General features: G+C 43.4%; 1 protein-coding gene across 1 annotated transcript in view; it reads left to right on the plus strand.

Moving 5' to 3' along the window:
• Positions 1-279: 279 nt before the first annotated feature.
• MFSD6 (major facilitator superfamily domain containing 6) overlaps positions 280-13,864 on the plus strand; it is a 42,795-nt gene continuing 29,210 nt past the window's right edge. The window contains 1 exon segment of the mRNA XM_008179236.4: positions 280-609. The gene's annotated coding sequence lies outside the window, so the exon portion shown is untranslated.

Below are 13,864 nucleotides of genomic sequence, written 5' to 3' on the forward strand. Positions count from 1 at the left end.
GTACCAGTGATGAGGGTGGACACCACCGGGGGTGTCGGTACCAGTGATGAGGGTGGACACCACCGGGGGTGTCGGTAGGGGGTGATGAGGGCGGATACCACCGGGGGTGTCGGTAGGAGGTGATGAGGGCGGACACCACAGGGGGTGTCGGTAGGGGGTGATGAAGGCTGAGATCCGGGGCTTTCAGGGATACCCCTGCGCCTGGGCGGACTCGGGCAGGCAGGGTTAAGGGGCCCCCCGGGACGCGCCCTGCAGGCTGTTAGCGGGGCTGATGTGCCCAGCTCGCTGCTCCTTGGCCCGGCGCACGCGGCGGGAGGGCGCTCCACGCTGTGCCGGGGCTGCCCCCTGGCGTGCGGGGCGCGGAGCGCCGGGAGGGCGGAGTCCTGTCTGACTGGGTCGGGCCCTGCCCTCCGCGCTGTAGCTCCAGCCGGCACCTTGCAGCAGCCGCCGCTGGAGGTCGGGTCGGCTGCTGAGCCCCGCCGCGGTCGTGCGCAGAGGAGTTGGCAGCGGCGGCTGGGGATGGTGCGCGGCCCCCGCCCGCAGCACAGCAGCCGCGCTCCGGGAGCAGCCGCGGGAGGGAAGAGGCTGTGAGGGACCCCCCGCCACGAGGTGAGTCATTGCCCGTCGCCTCCACACGCACTCGGGGGAAAGCAGGGAAATCTGCCTGGCTTGCTGCCCCTCCCGCCTGCAGCTGGCTCAGCACTGGCGGCCCTGGGCAGGCTGGCGGGGTGGGTGGGATTCCCGGGGGGCTGGCAGTGACTTGTGTCTGGTGTGACTCCATTGGGTCCGAGACTTGTGCCGCAGCTGCTGTTGCTTTATTCCAGAGGGCGTTTTATTTACCTGGGTTTAACCCCAGTCCCCATCCCTTCCTCTCCCCGCCCCGGCTGAGGTGGACACGGGGCTTTGCGTGCTGCCCGGTCTGGGGAAAGCATCGCCGGCTCCACCATTGGTGTCACAGCTGCAGGGAGGTGAGACTGAGTAATCCGGTTCGTATTTGTTTTGTAATGTGGAAGCTGCTGCATCGCCCGGGCATGGACTTCCGCAAACGTAACTGCCCTTGCAAACAAAGGCGCTGCGGAGCCGGGTGCCTGGGGCTGCGTGCGGAGGACCCATCGCTCCCCCGACATGCACCTGTCCGTCGGCATGAAAACCCCCCTGCCCGGCCAGCCAGCTGTTGTCTTTTTACATCGACAGATGTCCTCTCTGCCCCACTGCCCAGCTGGGTCCGTATGAATGAGTGATACCCCAAACTGAATGAATTACCTAGCAAAATGGAGTGAGATTTACATCTCTCTTTGGAGCATAATGAAAAGCCTTTATCACAAGGAGGTGGCCTTTAAAATAACCAGAAATGAGAGTGTGGCCCTTCAAGTGGGTAAAACTGGAAGAAGGGGAGGAGCAGGCATAATTGCTAGGACCAAATGTTTTTGTTAGCAGGCTTTTTCTGTGGTGCTGGGCCACTGTAGTATCTGAGTAGTGCATCACAAACATTAATATATATATATCCTCTCAACACCCTGTGAGGTAGGGAGGTAAGGCACTGAGAGAGAATAAGTGTCTTGCCCAAGGTCACTCAGGATGTCTGTGGCTGAGCTAGCAAGAACTAGTCCAGTGTCTTAAACTCCATTCCATTTCTCTTCTCTGAGGGCCGCAATGGTGGGATGAAAGATTTTTGACATCAGGAAGACGGGTCAGGGCTCTTGGATGGAAGGAACAGGGTTTGGAAATTAAGAGGCGTGATCGGGTATTTTCATATAGGGGTTGGGTGATTTGGGGGTTCAGCTGAAGTGTTTTTCAGCGGTGTGTGTGCTATGTGTGGGGATGAGATGGGGCACAATTCTTCTTAATTGTGCAGGAGGATTCAGCAGTTACGGGGATTGCCTTGAGGGTGTTTCTCACTGTAATAATGAGGACTTGCTTTGCTTCCTTTTTCTGACCACACACCAGTCTTCCAGCTTGCTCTTCCTGCATGTGGGGACCAGTCAGATTTTCTTTCTATATAAAGTATTAAGAGGCTGATAATCATCATACAGTGGTAGCCAAGCTTCTCTCCCAGCTAGTGCAGCCCTCTCTTCTCCCCTGCCCTGTAACTTTCAGTGCCTCCCGTCTACTTTGAAGACTATCTATATCCCCCACCCCCATTTCTCCAAGTATTTGCTCCCTTCCCTTACACTGTAGTTGGGAGATGTTTGGTATTTTTCTCAGGTTGAATCCTCTCTCATAGCACTTTCCTGGTATCTCTGAGATTTATTCTTCAAATACGTTTGATCTTTCTGATTGAGAGACCGGTTTCTGTTTAACCAATTTCCCCAAGTCCGTTATAAGAACATGAATGTTTTGGGTGGATTGGCACACATGCTGCTTTTTGAGAAAACTGGTCACATCCAATCTTTCCTCTTAGTTCAGATCTTTGGCATCTGCAGTGGTTAGACTATAACCTCCATCGGACGCTAGCCTCATTCTTTAGGAATTGTAGCAACACAGTATTCAGTGTTGTGGGTGAGGCCTAACCACAGTCTATGTAATTGAGTCATTCCATGCCAAATTAACCAGTGCTTCCCAGTTGAACGTCCAGGTTTTGATGGAATGTACTGCGCTAATAGTTCACATTTCACTGGAGTCACTGACCAAATGCTAAGTTTCCTCTAAAACCTCTTCAGAAGCATTGTCACTCTTTATCTTGTGCTGGGGGTGTCTACACGTGACACTCCCTCGGGCTGATATTCAATTTTTGTATATTTAAAAAAAAATTAAGATCTTAGTGAACTAACCACGTTCTCAGTAGGAACTTTTTATTTACTGCTTTGTTCATACTCTTGCATGCTTCATTTATCAGCATAGCTATTGGCATATGTAGTATATGAGCTTACCTCACAAACCCAGCAGAAGTTTAATATTTATCTGTGAATATTGTTTGCTGCCATGTATAGAGTTTAAGATCTAGTTTTGTGTTAGCATCTCATAAGATGTAGCTACTGGTAGTTTTAAAATAAAAACTACATATTTTAAAAGCCATATGATTTTCACTATCAAATTAACCTATTAAAGATTGGTTCAATCTTGGATTTAAACTGGTTGGCAAGAACACTTCCATTCTCAGTTGGGCCAAAACAATACTCTTATGTGAGTGAGTGGAGAAAATTCTAGCAGTAAAAAATCATATTATAGCTGAATAATGTTGTTTGGCAAATATTTTTCTGCAATACTTTGAAATAAGGATAAATAAATATTTCCTAATTAAGCAGATAGTGTAAATAAATTTGGTGTTCCAGAGGAGCTGATAAAGGCTGTGTCTGTTGGAAATACCAGCCTCTCCTGAACGGAGTTTACTCAGTACCAGGGGGTTCTCAAACTTCATTGCACAGCAACCTCTTTCTGACAACAAAAATTACTACATGACCCCAGGAGTGGAGACTGAAGCCTGAGCCCACCCGAGCCCCACCGCCCCAGGAGTGTGTGTGGGGGGAGCTGAAGAACAAAGTCTTCATCCTCATGTGGGGGTGGGGCCTGTAACCTGAGCTCCACCACCCAGGGCTGAAGCCTTGGGCCCCAGTAAGTCTATCACCAGCTCTGGCGACCCCATTAAAATGGGATCATGACCCACAGTTTGAGAACTGCTAGTCTATACATATAATAAATGCAGGGTCTCGCTGCCCACTGTCTTGCATCTTGCGTTGTCATTTACATGGGCAAAGTGAGTGTAAAATGTTACCAAACCAGAAGGGTAGCATTTACATCCACTTTGCTCAGGTGTAAATAAATACACAAAGTGCTGAGTAGTGGAGAATTTACTGTTATTTCTTTGTTGTATTGCCTTAATCCCCACAAAGGGATTAGAGGATTTGGATAACTAAATAACACAGAGCCAGCCCCTGATCCAGAGGGCTAACAATCACATTCTCTAAATACTAAACAGGTGAATCAACAGAGAGATGGAGAAGAGGGAGGATGAGGCAAGAGCAGAGACCTGGGTGTTTGCATAAGTAGGTAGTCATACAGGTCTTGGAAGTTTCAGGTGGTCACCAGGGTAACCAATGGTAGTGATTTGTAGGCACCACACCAAAGGACCTTTTAAAAATGGATTTAAAGGAGGATAAAGTGGTGGCTCTAGAAATACTGATAGTACAGTACTGAGAGTCTGTACTCTATAGCAGTGTTTTGGAATGCAAACTGATGCCCAAGCAATCAAGTTTTGATGGGTATACTCCTAAAAGGCTATATGAAAGGTCCTGCATATCTGTTTTTGTTTGTAATGTTAAAACAACAAAGCATAATACAGATATAGAGCACAATATTATGAAGACTTGCATATGTAATTTTGTTAAAGGGGGTAGTCCCATTGTAGTCAACATGGGACTACTTGTTTGTCATTGCAGATTCAGCCCTATTCTGCTGGCGTTTCAATGGCAAAATATCCAATGGCTTTAGTAAAAACACCATTTAGCCCATAATTCTGCATTTGCTAATATTCTTTCATTTACCCATTCTTTGAAACAGATTGTCTTGTCAAGATGTTTGTGGAGGAAAGTTAGCTCTGTTACTTCTACAGCTCAACACTAGAAACAGAAACACCACTTCCGATGCCTTACATAGGCTTTATGTACTGTTTATTGGCTCTGATGGCTAACAACGAATATTAATAACTGTTAAGATAGAATTGCACAACTTGTAAGCATTGACACAGATGCATCTTCAACTGTAGCACAGGGTTATTTCTAAATTAAACAGTGATTAGCAAAATATCGAGTAAATTTTATGAAGTATTATTTAGAGGAATGAGTGACAGAAAACTTGAAAATCTGCTAATAGAAAGTTTCCTGTGAAATTTCTCTTGTTTATTGCAATCCTGTTCTACTTGCCAAGTTTAACGAAAATTTGAGATAATTAAATGGGAACTTGATGCCATATTGGTAAGTGTGACATGGAAGGCCTGATAAATTCTCCTCTGATTTATCAACGCCATGCAGACTGCAATCCAATCTGCTCTTTTTGCTATAGCTACATATGGGTTTGAAGGCTTTAGTTAATGCTTCCTGTTTTGGATGCTCTTAATGTATTAGTTTTCTGTGATATGTAAATATAATTTTGTGCACATATTGTTGAAGATACTTAACTCATCAAAGTCCTTCTGTAAGTGTCTACCCTGTGTGTATAACAAATTATGGCTTTTGCACTTAATATGCTTATTTTTTTGAGGCTCTCTAATTTCATATTGCTTTTTGATTCTTAACTATACCCAATTTCTTGTTAAAATCAAATATTTATGCTATATATTTAAGTATTAGCAGTTCCCCATAAGGTATCAAACCTAATCGCCTGTTGGTTGCTAGGTGGAATTTAAGGTGCTGGTTTTGGCCTATAAAGCCCTATGTGTATGTCTACACTGCAATTAAACACCTGTGGCTGGCAAATAGTCCAGCTGACATGGGCTAGCCACAAGTATTTAATTGCAGTGTAGACATATCCCAAGTGGCCTGGGATCTGCCTCCCTGGGAGGTTGCTGCTGTGTCCCTGCTATATTGCTGCACTTGCTGCTTGGAGGCACTTGAGTTGTGTACTCCTTGGTTTAAATGAGATGGGGCTAATGATAGGACACTTTCTACGAAGGGGGGCCCCTCAATTCTGGCATTAACTCCCCTATCAGATTTGTTGATTTCAGGGCACACTGCAAAGCACACATGTTTTCTCAAATTTTTGGCAAGGGTAAGTGCAGGAGGAGAATTGAGCTTTGATATACTCGATCCTTTCCTTTGATTATAGAGATTGATTTGTAGTGCCAGGTTGAGCTGTCGGGAATAGATTGGCTCTTTGTATTTTCCAATTCCTTGTATGATTGCACCTTTTATGAAATTAAAATAAATAGAAATAAGTGTTTTAATGAGATACTTTAATGTGAAGAGAAACTACTTTGCTTTGTGTGCAACCTTCTTTATATTACTTTGAGTTTAAAAGCCTGCTATTCTCTGCTTGGCCTCTCCAAAAGATTCTGCCTGTTACAGGCTTGTATATGTTGTATGTCACTATAAGACAGTGGGGTGCCTCAAAAAACACATATATTTTCTATGATTTTTCTAGCTGCCTTAGGAACAGATCTGATTGTTTTTCTTTTAAAGATTTTTTTTATAAATTTATCTTCATTTGATTATCTAAAACTCATTCTTTAATGTTAAGTATTAAAATAAGCTACATAAGAGGTCTGGTTAACATATAGTGGGAAATATTGTGATAGCTGACTCCTGCCAGCCAATTGACTATAACAAGTCACTGGGGTTTTCTCTTGAGGGTAATATTAGATATTAAAGCTAGCACAAGACACCCAATCTGTATTCATTTCTCAGAGCAAAGGGTTGCCTCCCTTTTCTTCCTGCGTTTAACAGTTATTGTGGAAGGTCATTATTAAGGCTAGATGATCCTTTTGATAAAATCAGCCACAAAAGGAGTAAAATGGTTCTAGATTTGAATGTTTGAAATAAAACCTAAGTAAATACAGCAGAGGTGAAAGAATAGGAACACTGACTTATAACAGAAGGAATCATTTATTTTTCAAAGTTTTTCTTGCATATAACTGATTATTTATCCTTGACTAAAAAGAAACAATACACAGTCACAAAAGAGAGAGGAAGGATAGGCTTGTAGTTAAAAGGAAGCCAGTGTACATTTACGTAAGTAGTCTCAGAGGAAGGGTGGTCTCGTAGACTGAATCTATGCATCTATTCCTGGAACAGCCACAGACTTCCTGTGTGATTTTCGGCAGGTGGCTTTCTGCATCTGTAATATGGGAAGAATAATACCTCATAACTGAGAGGGAGTGTTATGACCTTTATGTCAGGGAGGTGTTCAGATATTGGGGCCCTACATACATAGTTCTCCCTTATGTTTGTGTGAGTGATTTGGGCACTTTAACTTCTGGGAAGTTTGTTTATTTGCCCTGCATGTTGGGGGACAAGATCCCTCTTGGTGGTATCACACAGGCGGATTTGTGCAACATGCTACATCTCGCCTCTTTGCAAAAGGTTTATTAGGCTGTTCAAGATCTACCACAGGCAAGCCTTTAATCACTACAACTAAATTGGAGCATACATGATCTTTGCTAGCAGCTATTCTTCACTTTAACCTTGTCACTTGGGTAAATTGGTAAAAGGTGCCTTCAGAACTTATGTTCACGATTTCTATGATGAAGTCAGAAATCAGTGTTCAGTAGCCCAGGGCTAAAACTCCACACTCCATCACCATGTTCTTCTAAGGCCTTGTCTTCATTAGAGTTTTTTTGGCTCCAGTTAAATGCCAGTTAGCTCAAGATAGTTAATACATTTGTAAGGGATCTAGTCTGGACATTCTCAATGTGTTTGTTCCTGGCTACAAACGTTTGTAGTTTGCCCAAGCTGATCCTTAGAACTATAGTCCACACACTGCCTCTTAAGACTACCATCTTGTAGATATGGAAAATGTTTTTATAAAGCAGTAACGTTTGTAAAATTTCAATAGTGATGATGTAATTAAACTAACCTTGAAATGGGGAAGGTATAGTCTATTCCTCTCACTTCAACTTTAGAATGTTTTTGCTGCTGCTTAGTTTGATTTCACTGAAGAGGTGCCCAGCGGCCAAGCTGTGTTGCCTTTTTGTTGTAAGTTGGAAAGCCATCAGTAGAACCATTGTAGGACATTCCAAGGAACCTGTTTGTTAGTTTGTTCATTTCCACTATCTTCCCCCCCCCCTTTAAATAACACCACATCTTAAAAATTGACTCTGCTCAAAATCTGAAAAGTAATCCTGTGAAATTTCTGCTAATGCTGATACTGTGTCTTATTACTGAAAGGGTATATAGTGCATTACTAATGGAATTCAATGAAATATTTACTTTCCTAAAACAAAAATTATTTTAAATATTTTTCTATAACATTTCACAAAGTACAGTGAAAATACAGGTGTTTCTATCACATTACACATACATAACAAATTTAGAAGAAAATGGATGCAATAGCAGATGTAAAAACATATGAGGAAAAGATCCAATAGCTTAATATTTTTAAACCCCAACAATAATAAGCAATTGTAATATATTAGTTATCCATAAACCTTATAAAATTAACATACTCCAGGAAACCTAAATCTGAAACCTATTGCAATTGGAAAGGAAACTGCAAATAAAAAGACAAATTAAGAATCATGTTTGTTGTGTTTAAAAATTCCTTGTACGTTGCCACCCATGTATTTTTGGTGCTAAATCAGATAGTTTTGAATCCATATGCATAGGATTAGGAATACAATGTGTTTGTTTTTGTTTTTAATCAAGATTATTCTGACTTCTCCACATCAGGGTGGCTTCTCTTGACCTAAGAAGAGCTGATGTCAAACTGCACAACACTTTTCCACTTGATCTTGCCATGTAAGAGAGAACTTGTCTATAACGGAGAGAAACCAAACTCTGACACAATAACTCTTAGCAGCTAGAATTAGATGAGCATGTAGATAGTTGTATAGGTTCATAAGGTTAATCTGAGGGTAGAGAGTAAGGCCATGATCCTTCAATTGACTCCTATTAAAGTCAGCGGGGTTCCACACATGTGTAGGGGTCTGCCCACTCACAAGTTGCAGAACTAAGGCAGGCCTAAAAGAAAAAACTGAAGAACTCAATGGCAAATCTAACCTGGTAATCAGTAGAATTTGTTTTGTCTGTTTTTTAACCAAAAATGAGCAATAATAGAAAAAGTTCACTATAAATGTGCAAAAGAACTTGCCTCAATGATTCCAGCACTCTAATTAAATTGATTAGTAATAGTATTTAACGTACCAGATCTAATGTATACTCCAAAAACTGTTTTTAAGAGTATCTTATGATATTAGTGAATAAGAGCAAGAAAAATTATTTTCAAATTTGATAACAATGTGTATCCGTTAATTAGAAATCAGTGTAAGCTTCTGCAGTTTGCAGTACTGCCAACTCCAAACACTTAAAAATCAAGATTCAGGCCCCCAAAATTATGACATTGATTTAAAAATCATGTCTTTTTTTTTTTCCCCCTTTGTCTTCTGGTTTTAGAGCGTTTAGGGTTCAACCATGAGGGATAGAACCTTTTTTTTTTTTTTTTTTTTTTTTTTTTTTAATGAAAGAAGAGATTGTCAGGTAATATTCATCAGCTGGGGTTGGTGAGAAAAACACCAGGTATTGCAACATTCATGGTAAAATCCTGGAATTGGCAACACTGAACTTATTTTAAAATTGCAAATTCTCAAAGATTACTTTGTAATAAAAAATGCCTGCAGATAAAATCAACCACAATGCTGGAGTCTAGAGAAAGGGAAGAGCTTTCCAGACTAAATTTTAGATTATATTACTGGGCCCACTGCAGCTTATTCCACAAATATAAGAATGGCAAACGGGGTCAAACCAATGCTTCATCTAGCCCAGTATCCTGTCTTCCAACAGCAGCCAATGCCAGCTGCGTCAGAGGGAATGAACAGAGCAATTCTCAAGTGATCCATCCCCTGTTGTCCAGTCCCAGCATCTGGCAGTCAGATGCTTAGGGACACCCAGAGCATGGGATTGCACTCCTGACCATCTTGGCTAATAGCTGTTGTTGGCCCTGTCCTCCATGAACTTACCCAATTCTTTTTTGAACCCTGTTATACTGTTGGCGTTCACAACATGCCATGGCAATGAGTCCCACACGTTGAGTATACGTTGTGTGAAGAAGTACTTCCTTTTGTTTGTTTTAAACCTGCTGCCTGTTAATTTCAGTTGGTGACCCCTGGTTTTTGTGTTATGTGAAGAAGTAAATAACATTTCCTTATTCACTTTCTCCACACCTCTATCCTATCCCTCCTTAGTCATCTCTTTTCCAAGCTGAAAAGTCCCAGTTAGGATGACCAGATCACCCAAGACAAATATCGGGACGTGTGGGGGGGTGACGCGGGGGGGGGGGGGGGCGTGGCGGGGGGCGGGGCCAAAAAAAAAAAAAACCTTCCTCCGCAAGCGCTGGAGGGAGGCCCGGGAGACTCAGGGGAAGTGCGGGGCTGGGGTGAGTAACAGTCCGGCCTGGTCCCTTGCAGGCAGGACTCAGTTGGGTGGTAAGGCGAGGAGGGGGGCGGCCCGCGGGGCCAGGCGGCGGCTGTTCTCACCCCCGGCCAGCGGGACTCGGGAGCAGCCGCTGCTGCAGCTCCCACTGCCGCGGGGACAGGAAGCGGCCATGGCGCTCCGCGGCTGCAGCTCTGGCGCCCCCGAACCCCCCGAGCCGGGGCCTGCTGCGGGGACCCAGCAGCACGCACGCTGGGCCCAGCCCCTGGCCAGGCGCGTCTGGGCTGCTGCCCAGCTGGTGCTATCCCGCGGCGGCCCCGGAGTGGGGGCAGCAGGCCCCAGCCCCCCCGTCCCGCAGGGGAACGAACGGGGCTGGGCTGCCGATGCCTCCACCCCGGGGCCGCCGCGGGATAGCACCATCTGGGCAGCAGCCCAGACGCGACTGGCCAGGGGCTGGGCCCAGCGTACGCGCTGCTGGGTCTCCGCAGCAGGCCCCGGCTCGGGGGGTTCGGAGGCGCCGCAGCCGCGGAGCGCCATGGCCGCTTCCTCCCCCACGGCAGTGGGAGCTGCAGCAGCGGCTGCTCCCGAGTCCCGCTGCCCGGGGGGACAACAACAGCCGCCGCCTGGCCCCGCGGGTCGCCCCCCTCCTTTCCCAACCACCCAACTGAGTCCTGCCTGCTCGGGGCCAGGCCGGACTGTTACTCACCCCGGCCCCGCGCTTCCTCTGTGTCTCCCGGGCCTCCCTCCAGCGCTTGTGGAGGGAGGGGGAATGGTGAGCCCGGGGAAGAGGCGGGGATTCGGGGAGGGAGCCAATCGGGGGAGGAGGGGGCAGAGTTGGGGCGGGGGGTGTGCGAGCACTTCCAGGCTCCGGGGCATTTCCTTGTTTGTCCAGTGTCCCGACCGCATGTCGGTTGGGACGGGGGACAAACAAGGAAATATCGGGACAGTCCCGATAAAATCGGGACGTCTGGTCACCCTAGTCCCAGTCGTCTTAATCTCTCTTCGTATGGAAGCTGTTCCATACCCTTAATCATTTTTGTTGCCCTTCTCTGTACCATTTCTATTTTTAATATACAAACTCAAGGTATGGGCATGCCATGGATTTAGATAGTGGTTTTATATTTACTGTATTCTTATCTGTCCCTTTCCCAGTGGTTCATAACATTCTTTTAGCTTTTTTGACTGCTGCTGCACATTGATCAGATGTTTTCAGAGAACTATCCACAATGACTCAAAAGATTTCTCTCTTGAGTGATAGCAGCTAATTTAGACATGATCATTTTATATGTATAGTTGGGATTGTGTTTTCCAATGTGTATTACTTTGCATTTATCAAAATTTACTTTGATCTGCCATTTTGTTGCCCACTCACCCAGTTTTGTGAGGTTCCCTTTGTGACTCTTCACAGTCTGCTTTGGACTTAACTATCTTGAGTAATTTTGTGGCATCTGCAAATTTTGCCACCTCACACTTTACCCCTTTTTCCAGATTTATGGCTATGTTGGAAAAAACACTGGTCCCAATACAGACTCCTGGGGAACACCACAATTTACCTCTCACCATTCTGAAAACAGACCATTTATTCCTACCGTTTGTTTCCTATCTTTTAACCAGTTACTGATCCATGAGAGGACCTTCCCTCTTATCTATGACCGCTTACTTTGCTTAAGAGCCTTTGGTGAGGCACCTTGTCAAAGACTTACTGAAAATACAAGTACATTATATTTACTGAGTCACCCTTGTTCACATGTTGAATGACCCCCACAAAGAATTCTAATAGATTGGCATGATTTCCCTTTACAAAAGCCATGTTGACTCTTTCGTTCATGAACTAAATCGTGTTCATTTATGTGTCTGATAATTCTGTTCTTTACTATAGTTTCAACCAATTTGCCTAGTACTGAAGTTAGGCTTACCAGACTGTAATTGCCAGGATCGCCTCTTGAGCCTTTTTTAAAAAAATTGGTGGCATATTAGCTATCCTCTAGTCACCTGGTACAGAAGCTGATTTAAATGATGGTTACATATCACATTTAGTAGTTCTGCTATTTCATATTTGAGTTTCTTCAGAACTCTTGAGTGAATACCATGTGATCCTGGTAACTTATTACTGTTTAATTTATCAACTTGTTCCAAAACCGCCTCTAATGACACTTAAATTTGGGACAGTTCCTCAGATTTGTCACCTAAAAAGAATGGCTTGGGCATGGGAATTTCCCTTACATTCTCTTCAATGAAGCCTGATGCAAAGAATTCATTTTGCTTCTCCATAATGGCCTTATCTTCCTTGAGTGCTCCTTTAGCACCTCGATCATTTGGTGGCCCCACTATTTGTTTGGCAGGCTTCCTACTTCTGATGTACTTCATTAAAAAAACACCACCACCTAATGCACATTGGTTTAATATGGAACAGAACTTAATAAACATCACTGAACTAGAATAATACCTGTGAATACTATTAGGCCAGAAAGAAATCTTTTAAACTTACATCCCTTGTCAGTTATTGCCCTTAATGTTTGGGAGAAAATTCTGAACTATAATCAGTTATTTAAAGGGATAAACTCCGCTTATCTCAGTCAACAATGAGTTCATAAGCAGGCAAAACTAAGCTTCCAATTTTATTCTAAAATATTAGAGATTGGAATCTTCTGAGGGCTTCTTAGCTTTTTGAGAATAGGAAGTTAAGTTCCTTACAGAATATTAAAGGAATCACTGGAGAAACATGTTCTATATTTCACAATTTAAATATTATGACATTAATAAATTTCAGTGGAACAGTTTATCAGCAATCCAAAAGAGCTTGAAACCACTATAATTAAAACTTAGTCCTTAAAAAATTCTACTTTGGAATGTAAATTAATCCAGAGTGAAAAACAAAAATATATTGCTTCAGGCAAGAGAGTATCTATTAAACATTTAAGTTAAATTGTTTTGTGGCTTCTTTTGACTTATCCAGAAACATGCACTGAAATATTTATTTAGAATGAAACATATTTACATTATATAGTTTGCTAATCTAATATTTTTTCCAGGTTATGCTCACAAATATTAATACTGCAAAATCTCAAATTAATGCAATATGTCTCCAATCTGGTAGCCAAGAACTAACGGACTGCACTTCTGTGTGGGAGACCAATTTTTTGTTCCCAGTAAGGAAAATTTACTAATGGCTAACTCTACTATTATTAATAATTATTATTGAGTATGAAAGATGCTCTTAAAACTGAAATCTAAATCCTGATGGCTTTTAAAATTTGGTTTTTAAATGAATTATGATTTGTAAAAAGGTACAGGCCTGACCTTCCTGAAATTCACTGTTTCTCCACAGAATAAGTATGGGGCCTGCAGTAGCATTATGATTTCTCCTCAGTCCCTCCTGTATTTCTGAACCTTGATTGGAAGGGAAAAAAGATCAGTTTAGTCCCATGTCTGTTCAATCCTTGCCCCCTGCTACTGAGGCTTCCAGCCTATTTGTGAGGATGATTTGTATGATGTAGGTACCTGTCCACTAGGAACTAGGGAGTCTTACTTTTCTTATTCCCAGAGGTGCTGAGCAACCACAGTCCCATTGACTTCAACTGAAGTTGTAGATGCTCAGCGTTTCTGAAAATGGGACTCCAGGTGGAATGGATATGACTCATTACTTGACCCCGGAGTCACCTCATTCCCTGTCCTACGGTTATTTAAGCAAAACGGTAAATACTGGAATTAGATTCTTAGGAAAGCAGATGATTTGTAGGGGGAGATTTCAAAGGCACAAATTGCAGTTAGTTGTTTAGCTCCTATTTGTGCCTTTGAAAATCTCTCCTGTAATAAATGTATAGGATGGTCATTGCAAAGACCTACAG

This window comes from Chrysemys picta, chromosome 11 (genome assembly GCF_011386835.1).
Source record: "Chrysemys picta bellii isolate R12L10 chromosome 11, ASM1138683v2, whole genome shotgun sequence".
Classification (NCBI taxonomy): Eukaryota; Metazoa; Chordata; order Testudines; family Emydidae; genus Chrysemys; species Chrysemys picta.